Here is a 22,481-nt window from a genome sequence, read left to right as displayed (position 1 = left end):
GGTTCCATTTTCAGCAGGCAGAACATGATGTACCTAGTAAGGAAAACAAACCCTTATCTTTGAAAAGCAGCCGAGTGTACCCAAAGCAAATATTTTGGAGGTTTGTTGGCATTGTTGAAATATACTAGCAAAGTGTTCCTGTCTGTTTCCCCCCCTCAGACGTAGATGGAGAGAATAGCATCTTATTTGCTGACAAACCCCCAGTTGCCTCCTTTTCTCTCCCAGAGTTCCCCACCCACACATTGGAGACTGGTCTGTTATGGCAGATGGAGGACAGCCCCACTAATCTCAGTCTGCTGTCAGTCAGCCCTCACCCGCCTGCCTTCTTACTTCCAACTAGCTGAGAGAGTGGTGCTGGCTGTCAGCTTCTTCTGCCTACAGTAACAGAATACATTTAAGGACACATACACACATTTACAGCACTATGATACTACTTTAAACAGTCATGGCTTCCCCCCAAAGAATCATGGGAGCTGTAGTTTGTTCAGGATGCTGAGAATTCTTAGGCGATGCCTATTCCCCTCACAGGGCTACAGTTCTCAGAGTGGTTCAATGGTCAATCCCTCTTCACAGGAAACTCTACCAATTCTAGCTCTCTGTGGGGAACAGGAGCCTCCAGTACCCTGAACAACTCCCAGAATTCCTTTGGGGGGGAACCATAACTGTTTAAAATGGCACCACAGTGCTTTAAATGTATGATGTGATATGATCTTAGGTGGAATCTACACACATATAAAAACCGTTCTGAAAATGCTTTTTAAAAAAGGGTTTTTAAAAATACATTGAATTTTCCATAAGGCTCACCATCGCCATCTAGTGTCCCATTGTACATTGCACTTAAAACACACTTAAAACTTTTTATTGGCCGCTGTATAGCTGAGTCTCAATATTGCCCTTGTAGAACTCAGCAGAAGGGAGGACGGGGATGAACCTGGAATTAATTGGCTCTGCCTCTCATTTCCTCTATCTCCACATACTCTGAATTTGGCCCAACCAGTCTGAACGGGCACCAGCTACCATTGCCACCAACTATGTAAGGGGCATATTTTTTCACAGGGAAGGCCCTTTTCAAACTCATTCTGTTTCCACTGTTCAGGATCATTAAATGAAACCGAGAGACTTTGATATTGTTTTCTTTTTTAATGTATGTGTTTCTGCATTCCATCATCATTCCTATATCCTGGCAGAGAGATCAAAGAGATCTATCAAACATCCAGCTTTCTAACTGAGCCAGGAAAAGCCTCAAAAGCAAGCAACATCTGAAGATTTTACATTTTAGATTTACAAAGTGGCTGTTATTTGTGTAAGGGAAAACAGAGAAGTTACTCGCTTGATCCTATTATGAACATTTGTATTAAAATGTTTAAGTGCATCTTTTGAAAATGAAGCCTTTGGTAGAGATGGTAGATTTATTTGTCCAACTTCTTCATAAGGCATTGAGAGGTTTGGAGGATTTCTCATCGTTGGGGAGAAATCTGAAACAGATAAACATGTATATTGCATTAACATCTCATTGGGGACAAACTAAATGTGAGATTAGGAGAACTGTTCCTTCCATTATTTTTAATTATTTTTCATGACAGTTGCAGCATGAGGAGAATCTGATTAAGACATGTGTGACAACTTGAATAAAATATTGGGGGGAGCAGGTAAGCCCCACCCCGCATAATTGATCACATGATGCGGTGCACACACACCATTTGAATGGCAATGCCCATCAACTTTGGGGGGCCTGTCCTCCTCAAATATTTTAACGGGGGGCACGAAGACCCCTCAACCCGTAGGAGTTGGCTCCTGTGGTCCAGGACCATAGTGCCAGGGAAAGGACTCAACCTTTGGTCTTGCATGGTTTTCCCAGTGAAAATTACTCTAGGGCAAGCTGCTGCTTAGAAAAACATACAGTAATGGTGCTTGCATATTTTGATTGGCTGGGCAAATTGCACTTGGGGGAAGATATTTACCAGGAAACTGGCAACATGGAACAAGTTACACCCCCCCCACACACACACCCTGCCACTAATATTCAGGCTTTTCTGTACCTGCTGTTAAACTTGTATAAAAGAGGGGGAGATTTGATTGTGGATCTCTTGATTCCATGCCTAGACGCACCCTCAAAATACATCTGGGAACAATGAACACAGAACCTTTCTGATATGAGTTATGGTACAAAGCGGTTTCCTTTGTTAAAGATGCTTCACAAAATGAAACAACCAGCCTACTGAAGCACACTTACTCCTTTTCAAATCAAAGCCAGCAACATCTGGAGTCATGCTCACTTTGTTTCAGTCTTAACTTTCTGCCAGTCCTTTCCCTTTTCCGAAGGCCACGTTTAACATGATAGGGCAAAGGCTGTTGCTCAGTGGTAGAACATCTGCTTTGGATGCAGAAGGTCTCAAGTTCAATCCTGGGCATTTCCCAGGTAAGACTGGGAGAAATTCCTGCCTGGACCGTTGTGAGCTGATTCCAGTCAGTGTAGACAATATTGCGATAATTGAAAAGGATGTTTAAAACATTTGTTTAAAAAGTCCCTGGAAGCTTTTCTTTTGGGAATTATAGGGACAGAACTACCTAAACTGTATAGAAACCTATTCATGTTTGCGACTACAGCGGCAAGAATGTTACTCGCCCAAGAACGCAAAGAAGCAGAAGTCCCAACAAAGGAAAAATGGATACAAAAACTTATGGAATATGCAGAAATGGCGAGACTTTGCGGAAGAATAAGAAATCAAGATAACAAACTTTTAAAGAAAAGAATGGAAATGGTTTATTGAATATTTACAGATAAATTGTAATCAGATAAGAACACTGGCAGGGTTATTGTAATAACTTGCAGTTTTATAAGAGTATATAATTAAAGTAGATGAACAAATGAGCAAATTAAGTTAATTTGGGCATGCACAAGATATTAAAAATAAATTTAAGGAACCGCAAAAAAGGGGGGGGAGGAAGTCAAGTTTTGAAATGTTAAAATGATTGTCAAATTAGTGAAGTGTCTAAACCTGAGAAGCATAAATAAAAATTTAAAAGAAGACAATGCTGAGATAGATGGACCAGTGGTCCGACTCAGTATGGGGCAGCTTCCTATGTTCCTGATACCTTGTGAATGAGTCTATTTGTCTGAGCTTTGCTTGGTGTAACCGTCCTTCTGATCCCAGCGTTACAGTCATCTGCCCCAAATCCCAAGGTCTTATGCCATAAATCTCATGCCAGCTAATTAAGGAGAAGAGGTGCCATTAGGGTGACTGTATATGAAGGGGGGCATAGGAGCCTGGGAGGCTGTTGCGTATTGAGTTGGACCATTGGTCCACCTAGCAAAGTATTGTCTACCCTGACTGGCAACAGATCTGCAGGATTTTAGATGAGCTCCTTACCTGGGGACTCCAGGGATTGGTCGTGGGACCTTCTACAGGCAAAAGAGATGCTCTACCAGGCAGCCCTGGTCTTTCCCCAAGATTCTTGCACCTATAATAGTTGTACAGAAAAGGAAATTTCAGCACCTGAAGCTTGCATGGCACCCCTGACTAACACACAGGACCAGAGAGACAGGAAAGCCAGAACAGCGCAGAAAGCCAGCTACCTTGTCATCATCAAGGGAAGCTACACAAAATATTTACAAGGAGCCTTGTCTATATTTCTGTTTCACATCTTTAACTCCCTTTGATGTCAGCATCTTCTACCTGTTAAGATGCCACTATGTTACGGCAGACATTCGTCTTGTATTTTCATGCTTCCTCGAATATGCTCAAAGAATCTGTAATGCCTGTGTTTTGTAAATTGGAAGATAATGTGCCGGGAGGAATCTATTCCAGCAAAGTGGCTCATCTGGAAGAATTTTTTTTCTTTTTTCTTCTTTTAATGGTTTGCAAAGTCCGCTTTGTGTTTGCTTCCTGTGGATATAAAACCATGGCAGGTCAGCAGGAGTTGTTTCTGGAAGTAGCAATTCCATATCCTTGCTGCTGTACAAGAAAACATTTACACGTGGCTGCATTCTAGAATTTTAACTACCTTTTTTTTTTGGCTGTCATGACAGAAAGGAAAGATATCACAAAAATATGGCCTTCTCGGAGAGTTCAACCACCTTGGTGTAGTGGTTAGAGTGGTGTGTTAGGACTTGGGAGACCAACGTTCAATTCCCTGCTCAAATATGAGACTTGCTGAGTGACCTTAGGCCAGTCACCTTCAAAGGTAGCCCCACATAGAGCGCATTGCAGTAGTCCAAGTGGAAGATAACCAGAGCATGCACCACTCTGGGAAGACAGTCCATGGGCAGGTAGGGTCTCAGCCTGCATACCAGATGGAGCTGGTAGACAAATGCCCTGGATATAGAATTGACCTGCACCTCCATGGACAGCTGTGAGTCCAAAATGACTCCTAGGCTGCGCACCTGGTGCTTCAGAGGCACAGTTACCCCATTCAGGACCAGGGAGTCCTCCACACCCACCCGCCTCCTGTGCCCCCAAAACAGTACTTCTGTCTTGTCAGGATTCAACCTTAATTTATTAGCCACCATCCATCCTTCAACTTATGACCCAATAGGTGCTCATCCTCCTAAGTTTTGATTAAGGGTTCAAAAAGCAATGGTGGGGATGATCAGGTATCTGACTAGTGGGCCATCTACAGCTTGGTGGCTCCATTTGACTATCCTACAGCCAGAATCAGTAGACATGGTGCAGGAGCAATGGGCTGAGCAGGTTTCCTCTGCAGATCCAATTGAGTAAAAGTGAGGTTGTGCAGCTACAGGGCTCTGAGCAACGTGTCAGCGAGTGAAAAATTAAATTTGGGGGAAGCACAATTATTGTGGCTTCATAATTTAAAGGTCCAATATTTAAATGTTCACGAATTCTCCAAAGGAACCTTAACCCATTATTTATTCATAGCATCCCAACAACCTATAAACTCACCAACACATAAGTCTCCAGTTTTATATGGCAATTCAATTGAATATTTGCAGGAAGCCCATGCATAGTTAATAAGGGTGCCGAATGTTTATGAGTTGGGCACTCTGCATTTTATTGTTACCCTGATTCTGGACTAATGCATGTCCTTTGTGTGAGGATTTCCTTTAATGTTGGTAAAAGCCTTTTTATGAGATCTTGGTGTGAGATAAAACTTCTGGTGCATAAACAATCTACGGCACTTTGTATTAAATTGCAGGCTCGTGGAAAGAAAGTATAAATGAGTGGCTGGGGAAGTCCGGCCAGATGGGTGGGGTATAAATATTTTTTATTATTATTATTATTATTATTATTATTATTATTATTATTATTATTATTATTATCCAGCTGTCCAAAGGTCTTCTGGTTTCTGAAATGATTCCACCTTTTCTCTCCTACTGCCTCTTATGGCTGGACCTGTCTACTGGAATGGCTTAATGAGACCGACTCCCTTACTTCCTGCAAGATCTCTCTTCAAAACTCACCTGCTCCATAAAGTGTTTGAAATAGCCCCATAGTCCTAGTCAGTGCTATTTTTCTAGAAAAAAAGGTGCCGGAACCCATCACAAACCTCTCCCTTGTTCTCTTATAACAGCAATGGCACTCATCTGAGAGGTGCAAGAACGGAGTTTCAGTGAGTTCTGGCTGAAAAACAGCCCTGGTCCTAGTACTGCAGCGGTGGTGAAAGTTTGGCCTTCTTTCTGGATGCCATCATCCCTGATCAGGCACGGCAATCTAATAGGAAGGAGGAGAGTCTGTGGTGGAGGTCCACCAGAGCCAGAAATGGCTTTCAAGGTGAGGGAGAGTTTTCCTGGCAGAGTGAGGTGAGGCAGCAGAGAGGTCATTGTGGTGCAAATGCAACGGCGGAGCCAAGCTGCTGCTCCTGCTGCTGCGTTTGCACTGCACTAATCTCCCAATCATCTTGCCCCTCTCAGTGATTTCGGTGAACAATGAATTGGCCACATTTCGATCTACAGGATCCACAGTATGAAAGCCCACTAGGGGTTGCTTAAATAGTACATCATTGCCACGAAGGGTGAAGACAAAGGCAATCCTTAGGTTGTATGGGATGCATACTTTCATTTTTCTTCATTTCATAATTTCCAGTGAAATTGCCATAGTTTATTGTGCCAAGAGACCAACCGTAAGGCGAAGGGCCACAGCTCAGTGTTAGAGCATCTTCTTTGCATGCCAGAGTGTCCTGGAGAGCTTCTGCCAGTCAGTGTTGACCTTACTGAGCTAGAAGAACCCATGATTTAACCCAGTATAAAGGCAGATTCATATGTTTCTGAGCTGCTCTTGCCATTTTCCCAGAATGCTCAGCGCAGCACTTGGAATTCCTTCTGGTCTTTCTGCAGCTGCCAATGATCCTTTTCCAGAGCCCTGTTCCTTTGTCTTAAATCCTTGTGCCTGCCAAGATATGATCACAATAAAATACCTGAAGAGCCTTGTAAAAACAGATCCATATCTCTTATTGTGCACCGCTGCACTTTCTTTCGGGAGAAACCTGTCAGAGGCAAAAGGAATTGATTTTTGATTCATAGATATGGAAGCTTTACAAAAATGTGTCTGCTTGCGTTCAAGCGGACCTAAGTCTTGAAAATGATCCATGCCTATTTTGGGGAAGGAAGGAAGGAAGGAAGGAAGGAAGGAAGGAAGGAAGGAAGGAAGGAAGGAAGGAAGGAAGGAAGGAAAGAAAGAAAGAAGGAGGCACTGCTTTCATAGCCATTCTCTTTGAGAAAGGTCGGCTTTGCTTGAGCACAAATTGCGACAGGGTCTGAGGTTGGAGAGCAGGGTGGTAGTGCCATCAGGGCAGGACTTGGGGGGCAGACATTTAGCCCCTTTGCCTCAGCAGAATGAGGAGGGAGGCTCACTCACCCCTGGTCATTCTGCTGAGTAAAGTGAATAATTATGAATTAGCATTTAAAGAGGAGAGTCCCACGCAAGACTGTTAATTCCAGCCTGTAAAAGGACCTGACTCCATCGCCGGGAACAGAAAAAATAGATTGTGAAGCCAACTCTTTGGATCTCCCTTTCTAGGACAATAAGCATGACCACATCATTGCTTGTTCTCAAGACATTTTTATTCCAGGATGTGTTTGGTTAATTTCAATGTGATGTGCTGTTAAATATTTTGTTATGTCCGTACATTTAAAGCACATGGGTCCCCACCTCCAAGAGTCATGGGAACTGTAGATTCACAGGGTTCTTTGGGAGAAGCCACGTGCTTTAAATGTTTTTTAAAAGTATCTTGATTGCTGCTGCTTATATATTAGTGGGGTGAGTGTATGAATAGGATGTTTGTTTGTAGCAGTAGTTGTTGTGCTATGAACCTCCCTGGGAGAACAGTGTGTCCTGAAAAAGCAGGTTAAAAATGTGGGGTTTTTTGATAAATACTGAAGAGTTATGCTAGGTCTGACTAAAGGCCCATCCAGTTAAGCATCCTAAACAAGGGGTAGGTGCCCTCCAGATGTTGTTGGGCTACAACTCCCATCATCCTTGAACACTGATCACACTGACACTGGCTAATGGGAGATGGAGTCCAACAATGCATTGGCTGCCTCTGCTCTGAATTGTCCACAATGAGGTCAAAAAGGCAGCTGCCCTCCCCCTGTTGTTTGCTGGAGCATCTGGAATCCAGAGGTATCTTGCCTCTAAACATGAATGTTCCATTTAGGTATGGTGAGTAATCGCCACTGATGCACCTGATTTTGTCTAATCTCTGTCGAAAGCCATTTAAGGCAAAGGCCATCACTACATCTTATGAGACAGAATTCCATTGAATCCCACAAGCCAATTATGCATTGTGCAACGATAAAAACAGTCCTCTCCCTTCCACCCCATCCTGATTCTGCTTAAGCAGGAGATGGCTGCTTCAATCCAGGCAGCTCCTGAGAAGCCTCCACCTCTGTCCTTACACAGATCCTTCTGTCTCACTGTTCGGCAACCACACCCAACTGGCCCTTATTTCCCCTTAAGTGGCTTTTGCTGTTACATCATCATGTAGGGATGGCAGAGAAATTTAACTCAGTTCACATTTAGAGGCAAACCTTCACCAGTTTGCACTTTCCAAAACAATATGAGAACCAGAACAAAACTATCCTTTGAAATATACATTTGATTTTGCAATGCAATTTTCTAGGCAAGTAATGGATACAAACAGTCATATATCAACACCGATAAACTCAGTGATACAAGCTGGGATATAAGGGTTCAGGTGGTCCCTAAGGTACCCTGGACCTATTCAGGGCTTTGTAAATTAATACAAGGACCTTGAACCTGGCTCAGTAGTAGGTGTTTTGACAATGGTGTCTGACTGCCACATTCTGCACCAGCTGGAGTTTGCTATCCAGGCTCAAGGGCAGCCCCACATGGAATGCATTGCAATAATCCAGCCCCAAGGTTATGAATGCATGAACTACAGTGGTCAGGCTACCCCTGCCCAGGAGCAGCTGCAGCTGAAGACTAAGCTGGTAAAAAGCATTCACAGTCACTGAGGATACTTGGTTGTCAGGCTTCTGTGAATTCTAATCCTTCCCACCCCACCTCACAGCAGACAGCCAAGGAGTAGAAAAGGAAGCTCTTACCGAGTCTTTATTCAGTATTCACAGCAAGAGGCCCATGTATGCTGCCTCTAAGGTTAATGGCCTTGCTCCGACTGAGCTCCCCCCCCTCCTAACAACAGCACTTCCCCTTACAATGGCCACCAGGGGCTACTTTTCTCTGAGTCCTTTGCTCTTCCACTTTCAATGCACGCTGGGTTCTGGGTGAAAGTGTGTGTGTGTGTGTGTGTGTGTGTGTGTGTGTCAGAAATGATCATTTATCTCCAGTGATAACATGTCAACTGGGTGCTCTGTCTCTGTCTCTGTCTCCCCATTCTCTTCTCTCAACACCTCCCAACTCTTTTGTCCACCTGTCTCTCAGCTGTGACCTTCCTCAAACCACTATTGTAATTCAGTTCTGCCTTCCTCTTCTCTGGAAGCTTCAGGAGAAGGGCGGGGGTGTGTGTCATCACCACCATTCCTCCTCATCCTCGTCCCCTTCAGTCCAGTCTGACATTGGCCCTCCTTTAGAGGGAGTTCAAACCCATCCAGAACAGGTAGCTTGCCTAGCTCCCAGACATGGGAACAACCCACCCAAAGAGTCTCCACCTTCCCAGGATTCGAGCACAATTTATTGTCTCGCATCTAGTCCAACACTGCATTCAGACACCAACCCAGAGCTTTGATAGCTTCTTCTGATTCAGATGTTTCGGAGAAGTAGAGCTGTGTGTCATCTGCCTACTGGTGGCACCTTGCTCCAAAACTCCTAATGACCACTCCCTGTGGTCTTAATAGAGCTTAACAGAGTCCAAATTTACATGCAATAATGCTTGTAATCCTGATACAGACAATTTCTCATTCAGTATATTTGCTTCTGTGTATTTATTACAGTGGTACCTCGGGTTAAGTACTTAATTCGTTCTGGAGGTCTGTTCCTAATCTGAAACTGTTCTTAACCTGAAGCACCACTTTAGCTAATGGGGCCTCCTGCTGCCACCGTGCCTCTGGAGCATGATTTCTGTTCTCATCCTGAAGCAAAGTTCTTAACCTGAGGTACTATTTCTGGGTTAGCAGAGTCTGTAACCTGAAGCGTATGTAACCCGAGGTACCACTGTATTATATTAAAATTACAAAATTCCATGGATGCGATCCAACATCTGCTTGTGCAATGGAGCTTTTCCTTCTCCCCCCGCCCCATGAAGACTCCTTCATACATCCCAAATCTGCTTCAAAGCATTGGGGGACCCTCCAGAGCAGATTCTGGGTGTACACAGATGGGCTGCAGGGTGGAGAAGAGAAACCAGAAGCCTCACTGGGCAAGCAGATTTCCATTGCACAAATGGGCATCCCTGAATGTTGTGTGTGTGCACACACACAACTAGTGAGAAGAAATCTTCAATAGTTTGAAGATCAACCAAGGTCAGGTTTATTATTGCCATTGAATGCAACTGCCTTTCAAACAACATGCCTCTGAGTGTGCTTTTGTGTGTGAAAGTATTTGTGGCAGATAAGAATGATCAACAAGAAAGAGACCCTGCATTGCATTTGTTCATGAGATGCAGGAAACACCTTAAGCCCTCCTGCGTTAATTTTTTCCATCTAAAATGTTTGAGGTGATCTCAATTTTTATTTGTAATCTTTTGCAACTGAACTAAACTTTCATTGAACTTTTGCATTGGGCAAGCTCTCCAAGAAAGAGTGGGGGGGCTGGGCGGGGGGTTTCACCTGCTTTGGATCACGGTTTGCTCGCTGAAAGCATTTATGTGTTCACATCTGCCAGATTCCTAAAACACAGGTCAGAAATGATGAGGAATATGTTTGGAGGTCATTTAGGTGAAGAAAAACAACATCGTTGCCCAACCTGCAGCTGCAGATTCAGCAAAACAACCAAAAGATGCAACAGATGATAAACAACACATACAAGAACAATGTGATCTCTCTGGGGGGTGGGAGTGCCAGTGCAGAACACCCATGCAACATGGATTTAATCTCAGCTGGTGCAAACTGCACTAAAACCTGCTGATTCTCTGGGAGTAAGGAAAGGTTGTTTCAGGGCTCTTGATAGAGTTGGAAAACATACTTTCTTCTTCTTTTTCGTCTTCTTCTTCTTCTTCCTCTTCCTCTTCTTTTGCTTCCAGTTTGACTGGAATCTTCTTTTCCCATTTGTCCATTCGCAAATTTATTCTGATTTACAACACCAAATAAGACCTACTACTCTACGTTCCTGGATTTCTTCATTGTTTCCTATGGGCGCTTATCACTTTTACGCAGCAGGGCAGAAATAAAAAGGCATCAGGAGTAATCAGAAAGTCTGCTCTGCAGACAATGGAATTGCAACTCTAATCTCAACCTGTCATTAGTTTACTGTGCAGTGGCCTCAGCTGACAGATCATCCTCCTGTGCTTGGGTTTGTACGGCCCTTGGTAAATATACAGTCTTATCTAATTTTAATCAGAGCAACAATGAGGAATAGATTTGGATGAGAGGCAACAAATTCTTCCAAGCATAACAACCTTCTAAAATGCATTGATACCATTGCAATGGCAGCAACTTGTTTAGAGAGGATATATATGAGCAGCAAACCTGTGTGGTGTGTCCCTTGTCAGATTATGTCCACCTTGGACTGGCTGGTAAGGACTGGCTGCTTGAATGCTCCTCTGCAAAATAATAATAATAATAATAATAATAATAATAATAATAATAATAATAATAATACAAAAAAACACACTGAGTTGTTCATTCATATACAGATCCTCCCTGTCAGGCAGGTTATTTTATTTATTTCACAAAAATAAATAAAAGGCAAGAGACAAAGCCATCACCTCAGTTTTCTTCCTAGGATCTGGTACACGGCCTTTGAAAGTGGAGATTCTGTTTTAACAATAATCACAACTAACAACCAATCATAGGTGTTGCCTTCATGGATTTATATATATTTCTGTGTTTTTTAAGCCATTAAAAGGGCAGAAATAGATCTGGTCAGTGGACTGAAGTAGTAGAAGGTGTGAGGTGAGGCAGGGGATACTGCCATTTTGGATTGTAGAGATGGAAAAGAAATTCATTTTTTGTTTGCATTTCAGTGACAAGCTATGTAAATCCTTTGTAATTCTCCTTCCTCTGAATTTTGCCATACACTTGTCTAACCAATTATGTGTACAAAATGCATATATTAGGGGAAAGTGTGCATAAATATGCATACATCCAGAAGTCGATTTTTGTGTGATGGGACTGTGAGCTCAGTTCTAGCACTGATAAGGAATCTCAGGGCTGAGCATCTGTTCAGAGGTATCCTCTCCTTCATTATTTGTTGTCCCTAATGAAACAAGTTTTTCACTCAGCTCCAGCTGAATGGTCTCAGGATTCTCTCTCTCTCTTTCTCTCTCTCATTAAAACAAAAAATCAAAGTAGATCCCGAAAGCTTGAAGTCTGCCCACCTATGGATTAGTGTGTAACATGACCTCATTGTGCTGCACCAAAACCCTACAATGAGATAGGATGGAGAAGGCTACAATGTGATTATGTCTAATTATGCGCTGTGTTAACTTTAGCCATTGAAAGGGAAAAAAAGAGTTGGAAGATAAATTTGTTTTTCGTTTAAGATTGTTAGGTAACTGTTCTTGACTCCTGTCCAAGTGAAAATGAATCAGTCTCAGGAATCTGCTCAATGTTTACTTGACTATGGGAATCTTGAAAATGTGCTCCTTCAAATAAAGTGCAGCTTTATAGCCTAATTCTTCTACTGGGATTTTAAAAGAGCAAGAGTCACTGACTTGCACTGACAGAATTGTTACATAACCTTGAGCCGCACAGCTTAGCCAAGCAATCCTTTGGAGTGAAAAGAAAACAGCGGTATCTTTGATCTTGTTTTCCATTATGGCTTTTGGTCTCTGTGTGCAGAAAAGGCCAGGCAAAGAATGCCTGTTTCTGAAAGTTGGTAAAACTCCCAGCATGGTATATTTTTTAAAAAGGAAGGAAGGAATATTTTTATGTCTCTGGGCCAAATTGTGTGTGCGTGTTGTGTGGTTGCAGATATTGCCACTTCCCCCTCCTCCCTGCTCATTCCCCTTTCCACCCATCAACTGCTTTATGTCTTAGACCCCAGTCCACCTGTCTTGCACTGAGGAAGGACTGGGGTCCTTCAGAACAAGGCATTATGGGTAACATAGCCCAGGGGATTGCATCAATATTCTTTTAAAAATAGAAATTATTCTTCAAAATAATAATAATAATAATAATAGGCTATTAAGTATTTAAAACATTCCAGTAACTTTAAATTAAATGTAAAATAGGATTTCTAGCCAAAGCAGCAAGGCTGAAGTGGTGCAGGCAATATTCTGGACCACCTTGTCTAGAGCGCCTGTCTCTGAAGGATCCCTGACACTTCTCAGCATGAAGAAGAAGAAGAAGAAGAAGAGTTTGGATTTGATATCCCGCCTTTCACTCCCCTTCAGGAGTCTCAAAGCGGCTAACAGTCTCCTTTCCCTTCCTCCCCCACAACAAACACTCTGTGAGGTGAGTGGGGCTGAGAGACTTCACAGAAGTGTGACTGGCCCAAGGTCACCCAGCAGCTGCATGTGGAGGAGCGGAGACGCGAACCCGGTTCCCCAGATTTGGAGACTACCGCTCTTAACCACTACACCACACTGGCTCCCATGAAACAGAAAGGAGGAGGAGCCAGACTGTGAAATGGCTTATTGTCTACTGCGGCACCAGCAGTGGCAAATAAATTGACAGGGAGAAAACTGGGCAGTGCAGAAGGATGGTGGCAGACAGGAGGACAGGAGGGGGTGTCTGGAAAGCCATCTATGATTTGGGTGGCTGGGTGGGAAGTGGTGACTGGGTGGCACTGGGGACCAAAGAGGCAGCAAACTATTGCCCAGTTTTGCTTAATGATGCAACTGGCTCTGCTTCTCTGTAAAAGATGTTAGTGAATATAGCAATGAAATCTCAGGTATGCAAGAGGACTCTCACTTTCAGCAATGGCAGGAGAAAGGCGTTACACTTCAAACCAGCAGAAGATTAGAATAGCTAGGTACATTTAACATCATTCAAGCAGCTCAATTACTGTCCTGTTTTGCTCCAGCCTTTTTCTGCCACGATACAGAGAACCCCACGATACTTCTTAGGTCAAAGAGAAGCATTGTGCAAAACAGGAAGCAGGTTACAGTCTGCTCTGCAGTGCAATGTTTATTAATGAATCAGCAGCTGTTCAAAAAGAGCACCAGCTTTTTAACCGGTCTGTGGTTCTGAAGACATAGCACACCTATCTCGCTGTGAAGTACAGCAGTTCTTGGAAGGACCATAGCTCAGTGACCGAGCATGTGCCTTGCATCCAGGGTGAATCCCTGGTTGAATCCCAAGCATCTCTAGGTAGGGCTGAAGAAGACCCTTTCTTGAAACCCCAAAAAGCTGCTGTTGGTTAGAACTGAATTAGATGGCCCAATGGTTTGAATGGGTGCAAGGCAGCATCCTATGTCAATGACTCTATTAGCAGCCACCCCGATTATCCTCTTTATGGTCTCATACACACCATACATTTGTAGCATTATGATACCACTTTAAACTGTCATAGTTTTCCCCAAAGAATTCTGGGAGATGTGGTGTCTTAAGCGTGCTGAGAGCTGTTAGGAGACCCAAATAATCGCCTCACAGAGCAGCAATTGACAGAGCAGGAAATAAGCACAACTTAGGACTTACAAAATTCCAGGGATATTACTGGTAGCCAGTAATTTTCCACATTTCATGCCCTCACAGTGACCAGTAGCAAGCAAGAGATTAGATTCCTGCCTGTCTCACCCTTCACCTTTACAAAAACAAGAAAGGCCAGAAGGCTTATGAGGAAAGATGAAATTGTTGAATGACATATGTAGCAGCTGTAAGCAACAGACTGTTAGGCTGCTCATTGGAATGGCTGTTTCTTTGCTTGAATATGAAGTGACCTTTTCACTGAACTCTTATCTCTCTATGAAAAAGGGGGTCAGAATAACCAAATAAATGCTGGGGCACAGCACCGGATAACCAAAGTGTCCCATGGCACCATAGTAGCAAGCACATTTTTATTATGGAAAAAGCTTTTGTGGGCTACAGCAATGGAGGTTAGTCCATTAGGGCAAATGGGGTGCCACCAAAAATCTGCTTTATTTTTTGTTAACGTTCTTATATTTTGGCCATCCATCCATCCATTTCTCACCAGTGATATAGAGCATAAGTGCTGAACTTAGATTCTGGGAAGCAGCTGCCTGGGCTTGTCCTGAGAGGCATGCAAGGTTGGCCCAAAACATTTTGCTTCCTGAGACAAAAGAAGAATGTCACTCCTTGCTTACTTATTTATTTATTTGATATCTCACGTTTCCTCCTTGAAGTCCAAGGTGATGTACATGGTTCTCCTCACTTAATCTTTGCAACAGCTCTGCAAGGTAGCTGGGAGAGAGTGTGTCCTCTGCCCCAGGGTCACCCAGAGAACTTCAGCCCTGGTCTCCCAGTCTGATACTCTAACCACTGTACTGCACTGACTCTCCATTCTGTGTACAGAAGTTGACTGGACTGGCAGTTGCATTGTTCACCAGCACTGGTTGTTGGGTTGGCCGACGGCTAGGACAACCTCCAGGCAAACAACAGGAACGTTTCCAGCCTTTCCCTCCCACTGGTGTGCAGCTCTAGGGAGTTCCGACAGCCTTCCCCTATGATTTAAAGTGACTCATGCCTTGGAGACACTGAGTACACATCCAGAGTTCAGCAGAGATAAAACGCAGTCAGAGCTAAGCTGGGGTTGTAAGAACTAAGCTACGTTTATCAAGCATAGGCAAAGGTAAAGGGACCACTGACTATTAGGTCCAGTCGTGGCTGACTCTGGGGTTGCAGTGCTCATCTCACTTTATTGGCCGAGGGAGCCGGCGTACAGCTTCCAGGTCATGTGGCCAGCATGACTAAGGCGCTTTCTGGTGAACCAGAGCAGCGCATGGAAATGCCGTTTACCTTCCCGCCGGAGCGGTACCTATTTATCTACTTGCACTTTGATGTGCTTTTGAACTGCTAGGTTGGCAGGAGCAGGGACCGAGCAACGGGAGCTCACTCTGTCATGGGGATTTGAACCGCCAACCTTCAGATCCACAAGTCCTAGGCTCTGTGGTTTAATCCACAGCGCAACCCATGTCCCTTATTAAGCATAAGGCAGAACAAAAGAAAACATGTCTCCTCTCTCGTCTTCCTCGGAGAGAAGTCAGAATTGAAAGCAAAAACAAACGGAAACAGAGTATAGTAAACAACCGCTCCCATGATTCCAACAGTTGATACTGGAATGCATAACACAGACATGATATCTGCACAGTGAAAGGAATAGAAACCCAACACTGGTGATGGGACAACACCTTCAACTGCACCTGAGAGTAGCAGGCTAGCTTAGAGGGCACAGGTAAAAAGGTAAAAAGGTAAAGGACCCCTGGACGGTTAAGTCCACTCAAAGGCGACAATGGGGTTGTGGTGCTCATCTTGCTTTCACGCCGAGGGAGCTGGCATTTGTCCACAGACAGCTTTCCGGGTCATGTGGCCAGCATGAATAAACTGCTTCTGGTGCAACAGAATACTATGATGGAAGCCAGAGTGCACAGAAATGCCTTTCACCTTCAGCCTGTCTCGAGGATTTGAACCACCAACTTTTTGATCGGCAAACGCAAGAGGCTCAGTGGTTTAGACTACAGCACCACCCACGTCCCGGGGGGGGGGGGGAGCACCGGCCAGGTTGCATGGCACACACACTTTTGCGTCCTGCCTCTATCATCTGCCTCATTTAGCCTAGTGGTACGACTTGCCCTGCTCCTGTGATAGGCACACTAATGGTGCAGTATAATTAACAAAACCCACAGTAGCACACCACACAGAGAAATGAAAACAAGGGTCTGCTCTGCCACAAGAGAGACACTCCTTCCTGACGGCAAGCATCAATGAGTGCACTGGTGTTGCCTTCTTACAGATCAATATTCTTTTGTCTCAAGTTTCAGTTATTTCAGGAAATAAACTGGCCAGTCATTACCATTCAGCGATGTTTGTATAGCATTGCTCCTCGTCTTGATTTTGTTTTGCTGCTACCCCAAGATCATTTTGAGATTTCATCATGGCAGTCATCCATGCCTGTCCTATTTGTGGGCAGAATCAGGGCAGGATGGATTTTGACACGTTCCATAATGGAATTATTTTGCACATCTAGTCTGTTTTGTTCCTGAGCCAGCTTTGGTTATGAGAAACAGCAGTTCAGAGCAGAGGTGTATAAATGAGCTTGCTTTTTGTCATTGCTGTTTCTTAATGCGTTCCTGACACCATCTCCACCGTGTGCAACATTTGTGGTGGTAGAAGAAAATGCATAAATTGTGCTATAAGTTTTATATGCCTTTTAAAGAAAAGGCATTCCTGCAGCTGAGATTACTTTGCTTTTGTGGCCCTTTTAAAACCAATTAATTTATTCATAACTGCACCTTTTATAGCATAATAGGAAATGTGGTTTGAGCCACAATTTCCCAGAATTGTTTTCTCACTGACACATCTGCTATCCTTATGCCACTCAAGGGATATTGTATAGATTTGCTTGTCTTTTCATTAATAAATCTTCTTGTGCAAATGCTGAAGACACATCTCTTTCTCCTGACCTTTGATGCCTGATATGTGTGTTTTCAAGAACCACCCTATTCCTTCAACAGTAATTGGTTTTAACTGTTTTTAATACTTAATTATAAAAGGTTGTAACCTATCCTGGGATCTGCTGATGAAGAGCAGGTAATAAATTTAATAATATTACTAATAATAATACTAATCATCACCATTATCCTACATGGCTATTTTGTTTTGATACTACCATGAGATCATATTGATATTTAATTGTGATGGATAGAACATGGTACTTGAGTCTGTACTGGATTTATGGCTGGCAATTTAATTGTGTATGTTTCATGTTGGTGAATGTCCTCTTTTTTTATTTTGCTCCGAACAAACTTGAGTTTTCCAGAGGACATCTTAATGTGGGAACCAGCACTATTAACCCTTGTCATTTGAGTGTGCTTTCAAATGATACATTCATCAAGAAAAATAGATGCTGGAAGAAAAAGCAACCATCTCTTGATGTTAACCAGGCCTCAGTGTAGTTTAGAGACACAAGGGTTGTACTTAGGAGGATAGCTGAGTTCAAATCCTTCCTCTGCCAAATCAATTTTCAGTACTGCGCTGGTGATGTCACTGAGGTTCCAAATATGAATCTGTGTATGACTTGTTTGGAACTGAGCTTCATTTTCATGAAAATTGATTGTCTGGCTTGGAATGCGAAATAAGCTCTTGCACATGTGTGATAAGTGCTCATGCTGACCAGATTGTTTTCTAGGCAGATGAGCACAGGTTCTTTCACATTAGATCCTTATTATTTTCTTTTTAGACCCCAATTTTCCAGGAAACTCTTTCCCTACAAGAGACAGAGATTGTTGGTAGCTTTGATGTCTTTAAAAGAGGACTGGAAAAATTCACGGAGGATAAGGCTATCATTCGTTACTAACTGTGATCGATATGTTCCACCTCCAGTGTTGGAGGCTATATGAAGGAGCATCTCCACCCACATCATTCAGCCCAGACACTGAGGTCCAGCTCTGAGGGCCTTCTGGCGGTTCCCTCACTGCGAGAAGTGAAGTTACAGGGAACCTTCTTGGTAGTGGGCCCCCCCCCCCGTGGAATCCCCTCCCATCAGATTTCAAGAAAATAAACAACTATCTGACTTTTAGAAGACATCTGAAGGCAGCCCTGTTTAGGGAAGTTTTAAATGTTTGCTCTTTTGTTGTATTTTTTATATTCTGTTGGGAGCCGCCCTGAGTGGCTGGGGTATAAATTATTATTATTATTATTATTATTATTATTATTATTATTATTATTAAGAATATGACTTGCTGGGTATCACAAGCGGGGGAAATGAAGTTTACCTGCTTGTAAGCTTCCCATAGGCATCTGATTGGCTTCTGTGAAAGTGGGATGCTTGACTACTCTAATTCTGTTTGTATATATCAGATCTTCCATCGGCAGTCTCCCATTTTAGAAACATAACATGATGCTCTCCATACACAGGTGTTTACAGTCCTGACAGGGAACCACTGAATAATGACAAGGAGACACATCCTTTTAATCACTAATTAGATTAAATAAACACTTTCTCTAGCTAGCAGCTGGGAGTAGCTGGCAGAATTTAATAAGGCTGGGTGACAAAAAGAAAAGGCAAGTGTACTTGGCAAAGTGTTCTGTCAGCTGTAATGCTTCTATAATACACCCAGCCTAACTGAGAAAGAAATGTGAAGCAATAGGTCTTCTAAAAAAGAGAGATGCCAAGCGTCCTTGTACCCATGACAACTACGTAAACTGGAAATGTTATACTGAGGCAGTGGCTTATAAGATCTGGACCCCAGAAGGTTGCCCACAAAATAATGTGGCTGAAAAAGCCATCACCCTGGCATAAGGAGATGAGTGGCTTATGGCAGAGCTGCTCTGCTAGGTCCAGGCACCACTGTGAGTGTTCCCTTCAGCATTCTGCCACCAACATCCTGTATTTCTTCCTTCCCTCTGGATCATGTGATTGACTTCCTCCCTGCTCCCAGATCCACCACATGCTCCTTATTGAAAAGACTTCTGTGGTCTTGCCTCCGTTATTTCTCCACTTTAATATCCCGTTATCTCTTTGCTCCTCCAGCTCCAGCACCTACAGCCATCCAAACATCTCCTGTTCCCTCAAAACACTCAACCCTTTCTCTATCTACTACTGAACAGAGTCCACTGAAAGAGGGGGTGAAGAAAAAGAGAATTCAAAGCTGGGGTTCCAGTTACATCAGGCTCTTTTCTGGAACCCTCTGGAGCACCAGTATACAGGTTCAGAAGCACAAATATAATGAATGGCCAGCTAATTCACAATGTGTATACACCGAAAGGAAACAATTAGAAACATACAAGTAAGGAATCCTAGAATATCAAATCACAGTGAGTCTAAGAGCCCATCATGTTATGCAGATTAGCACCGCAATAGACTGCTTTTGGAGTGAAATTGAACCAAGTGATGATGTGGAAGAGAAATTTAAAAAGAAGCCTCTGCAAGAAATTGTAGTCTTCCTTTTTGAAGGGAAACATCTTATAAATATGTCATTCATTTTTTTAAAATCTTCCCTTCTTTTAAGGAGCTCAGAACATGTGGCTCTCATATTAGCCTCCTTTGAACGCGAGAAGCACCTGCTGGATCAAGCCAATGGCAGATCTAGCTCAGCATTCTCCCAGTGGCCAACCAATGCACAAGCAGAAACAGAGCATGATATCCCACCCCCACCCCCGTCCTGTGGTTTCCAGCAACTGATGGATAGCAACTCTGTGAGATAGTTTTAAGCTTAGATTGACTGGTTCAAGCCCATCCATTGACTTTCACTGGTGGCTGAGAGGGGATTGGAAGTCACATTTTCCGAAGCACAATCCAGTGCTCCAGCCACTATATGCCAGTGAATTGTGAATACTAGGGTAATATGAATAAAGTAGCAAAGTTCAGAAGTGAAATGAAACTCTCTGGAAGCAGACTTTTTTTAAAAAAAAAATTCTGGACATTTGGGAGACTTTTTTTTTTTAAGTTCCATGTTGCCCTTTCACTCATTACTGTTACTGCAGATCGAATTTGCATTTGCACTGTTATGATTGTAACCAAGTTGATGAAGTCGCCATGATGGAGCCCGGTGTGTATAATGGAAGCCCATTTGCATTCTCATCTTGTATGTATGACAGCTGGAATCAAGGCGGGAATGCGATGATCCTAACCGAATCTGACAACACTTTCTCTTAGATGCCAATAACAATTTTTTTAACTCCAAGCACCTTTTTCACCCGCTCAAATTTCCTCCTGTGTCAGTGTGGAAGAGCCAATGCATTTACATAACGAGTTGGAGAAGAGGGGTCAAAGTCATTAAGATTTCAGCAAACACGTTTGAAAGGAGGAAAATTGAAATCAATTTAGAGGAAGACTTTCAGAGATCCGGTTTTTTAAGGGCCGGCCCTTTTTTCTTTTTAATTCTCCACTCATTGGTGGCCCTTTTGACATTCTCCGTACATACATTAAAGACATGATGACGGCAGGAACCACTTTAGACACTCATCATTACTTATGTAGCTAGTGTTCTACAAAGAGCACATATACATGTACAGCTTGTGGACCAGCTATATACATATAGTTACACCAGTGAAGGCCGGTCCATTAGTGAAAGTGGGGCACTGCCCCACCAACCTCAGCCTTCCCTCAGCCAGCCCCCACCTGCGTGTCTTCTTACTTTCATCCAATACAGGTGGTGATGCTTACACAGAGATACTGGACTCAGCTAAACAGCTGCAAATCAAACACTTTAAATGTGTTGTACAGTGCAATATACAAACGTGACACCAGATGGCGACAGTGAGCTATGCAAAATTCATTGTATTTTTCAAAACATTTTTTAAAAAAGCATTTCCACAGCATTTTTTATATGTGTGTCAATTCCACCACCGTCTCCGTTAGCTTCCTCCTCCGTAGTCTCAGTGTTGCCTTCTTAGATATCAACAGGAAGGAGGTAGGGGCAAAATAATAATTGGTTAGCTCGGCCAGTCACTGGCTCTTGCATTGTCTTTCCATGGGTCTGGCTGGACTACTGTTGGTTCTACCAACATCAATAGGCACATACCACCACTGATGCTCACAGAAAGGTGCCCCCTTTACAGACCTTTGTCTGTACAAACCAAGGTCAGGGGTGTGTCCAGCAGTGTGTATAATGTCCAGGCTGGACCCCGTTGCCTCCATGGTTCCCGTGTGTGAAACGTACCTGTGGAGAATGTCCGACAAGGCCTAATGTAGCCTTGTCATTAGAGTTGCTACAGAATTTTGCTGAAAGGGAAATTTGAAGCAAAGTGTTTGAAAGCATTTGAAGGCATGGGAGTTCAAGACTTCGTTTCAATTTTACTTGTAAAAATGGGAGGATCACAAGCTACATATCTGTGAAAGCTACAACCATTTTTTTAAAAAAAATAATAATACAAAGGACTCAGCTACATTAGTAAAGAACCGGCGATTTGAATGCACTATAAACATGCAACACCAGCTGGAGACAGAGAGCAGGAAATTTTTATACGTGTTTCTCCATCGGGTGGTTTTTTGTTTTGTTTGTTTGTTATAATGATCTAATTTATGACTGATTTATAGCAGGTTTTTTCCTGTGTGTAGATCCGCTCAAAGTCTAGTTTCTCAACTTCTCTTTAATGGTGAAAATCTGTCTGGGCTACAGTAATTAGGAGTGGAAAGTTAGGGTGATGTAGAGATTTCCCGGGGTGGCAAAAAGATCAGTTGAGCAATAGGTCAGGGAAATACAGAGGTGCCACACATACCAGATGTCTCTCTGCTATTAAACCAAGGGTGGGGAAACTGCTTTCCACCCAAGGGGCATATTCCCTTGTGGAAAACCTGAGAGTCACATGCCAGTGGTGGTGAATGGGGTCAGAGACCAAAATGGGCAGGGAAACAGATGCAGCTTTTACCTTTGCAGAGGAGGTGCCATCAAATAGAGAACTATCTTCCGGAAGTCCTTCCAGCAGACACTTGTCCTCTGTAAAGTAGGACACTAATAAATAAAGAACCCCATATTGTCATTAGATACTATAAAAGTGATTGCCCAGGTGTTTGTGCTCAGGATAGCTGAAAGTAGTTACACTTTACTTTGGTGCTGACCTTTCAGGCATCTTGGGGAAAACAGCAATATTTTTTTTATCATCAAGTATGAACATCACAGCGGTAGGGAACAGATTGGGCAAAGCCCTTTCCAAGGCTGGAGAGGAGAGGGTGTTGCGGGCAGGACCCTCCCACACTCGCGGGGGCTTCCCTTGCCCCCACGAGAATTGGGGAATCCCTGGGCGTGCCTGCAACCCCGCTCGCCAATCGGCGGGTGAGGGGAGGCGCGGCCTGGGCTACTTAAGGCCAGGCACGCCCAGGGACCGC

The 22,481-nt window shown here is 43.4% G+C and overlaps 1 long non-coding RNA gene across 2 annotated transcripts; it reads right to left on the bottom strand.

Moving 5' to 3' along the window:
- Positions 1-1,179: 1,179 nt before the first annotated feature.
- Positions 1,180-22,268, bottom strand: LOC309353879. Of its 2 annotated transcripts, XR_014162108.1 has the most exons (4): positions 22,025-22,268; positions 11,060-11,133; positions 6,373-6,441; positions 3,694-3,887 (listed from the first exon to the last, which is right to left on the bottom strand). It is a non-coding gene; the product is annotated as an uncharacterized lncRNA (long non-coding RNA). The 2 variants fall into 2 exon arrangements; XR_014162107.1 differs by lacking the exons at positions 3,694-3,887; positions 6,373-6,441 and adding an exon at positions 1,180-1,475.
- Positions 22,269-22,481: the final 213 nt, after the last annotated feature.

Source organism: Podarcis melisellensis, assembly GCF_964234715.1.
Source record: "Podarcis melisellensis genome assembly, chromosome: 12".
Taxonomy (NCBI): Eukaryota; Metazoa; Chordata; class Lepidosauria; order Squamata; family Lacertidae; genus Podarcis; species Podarcis melisellensis.
Note: the sequence above shows the minus strand (reverse complement) of the source record. Positions and strands in the feature narration are given on the sequence as shown.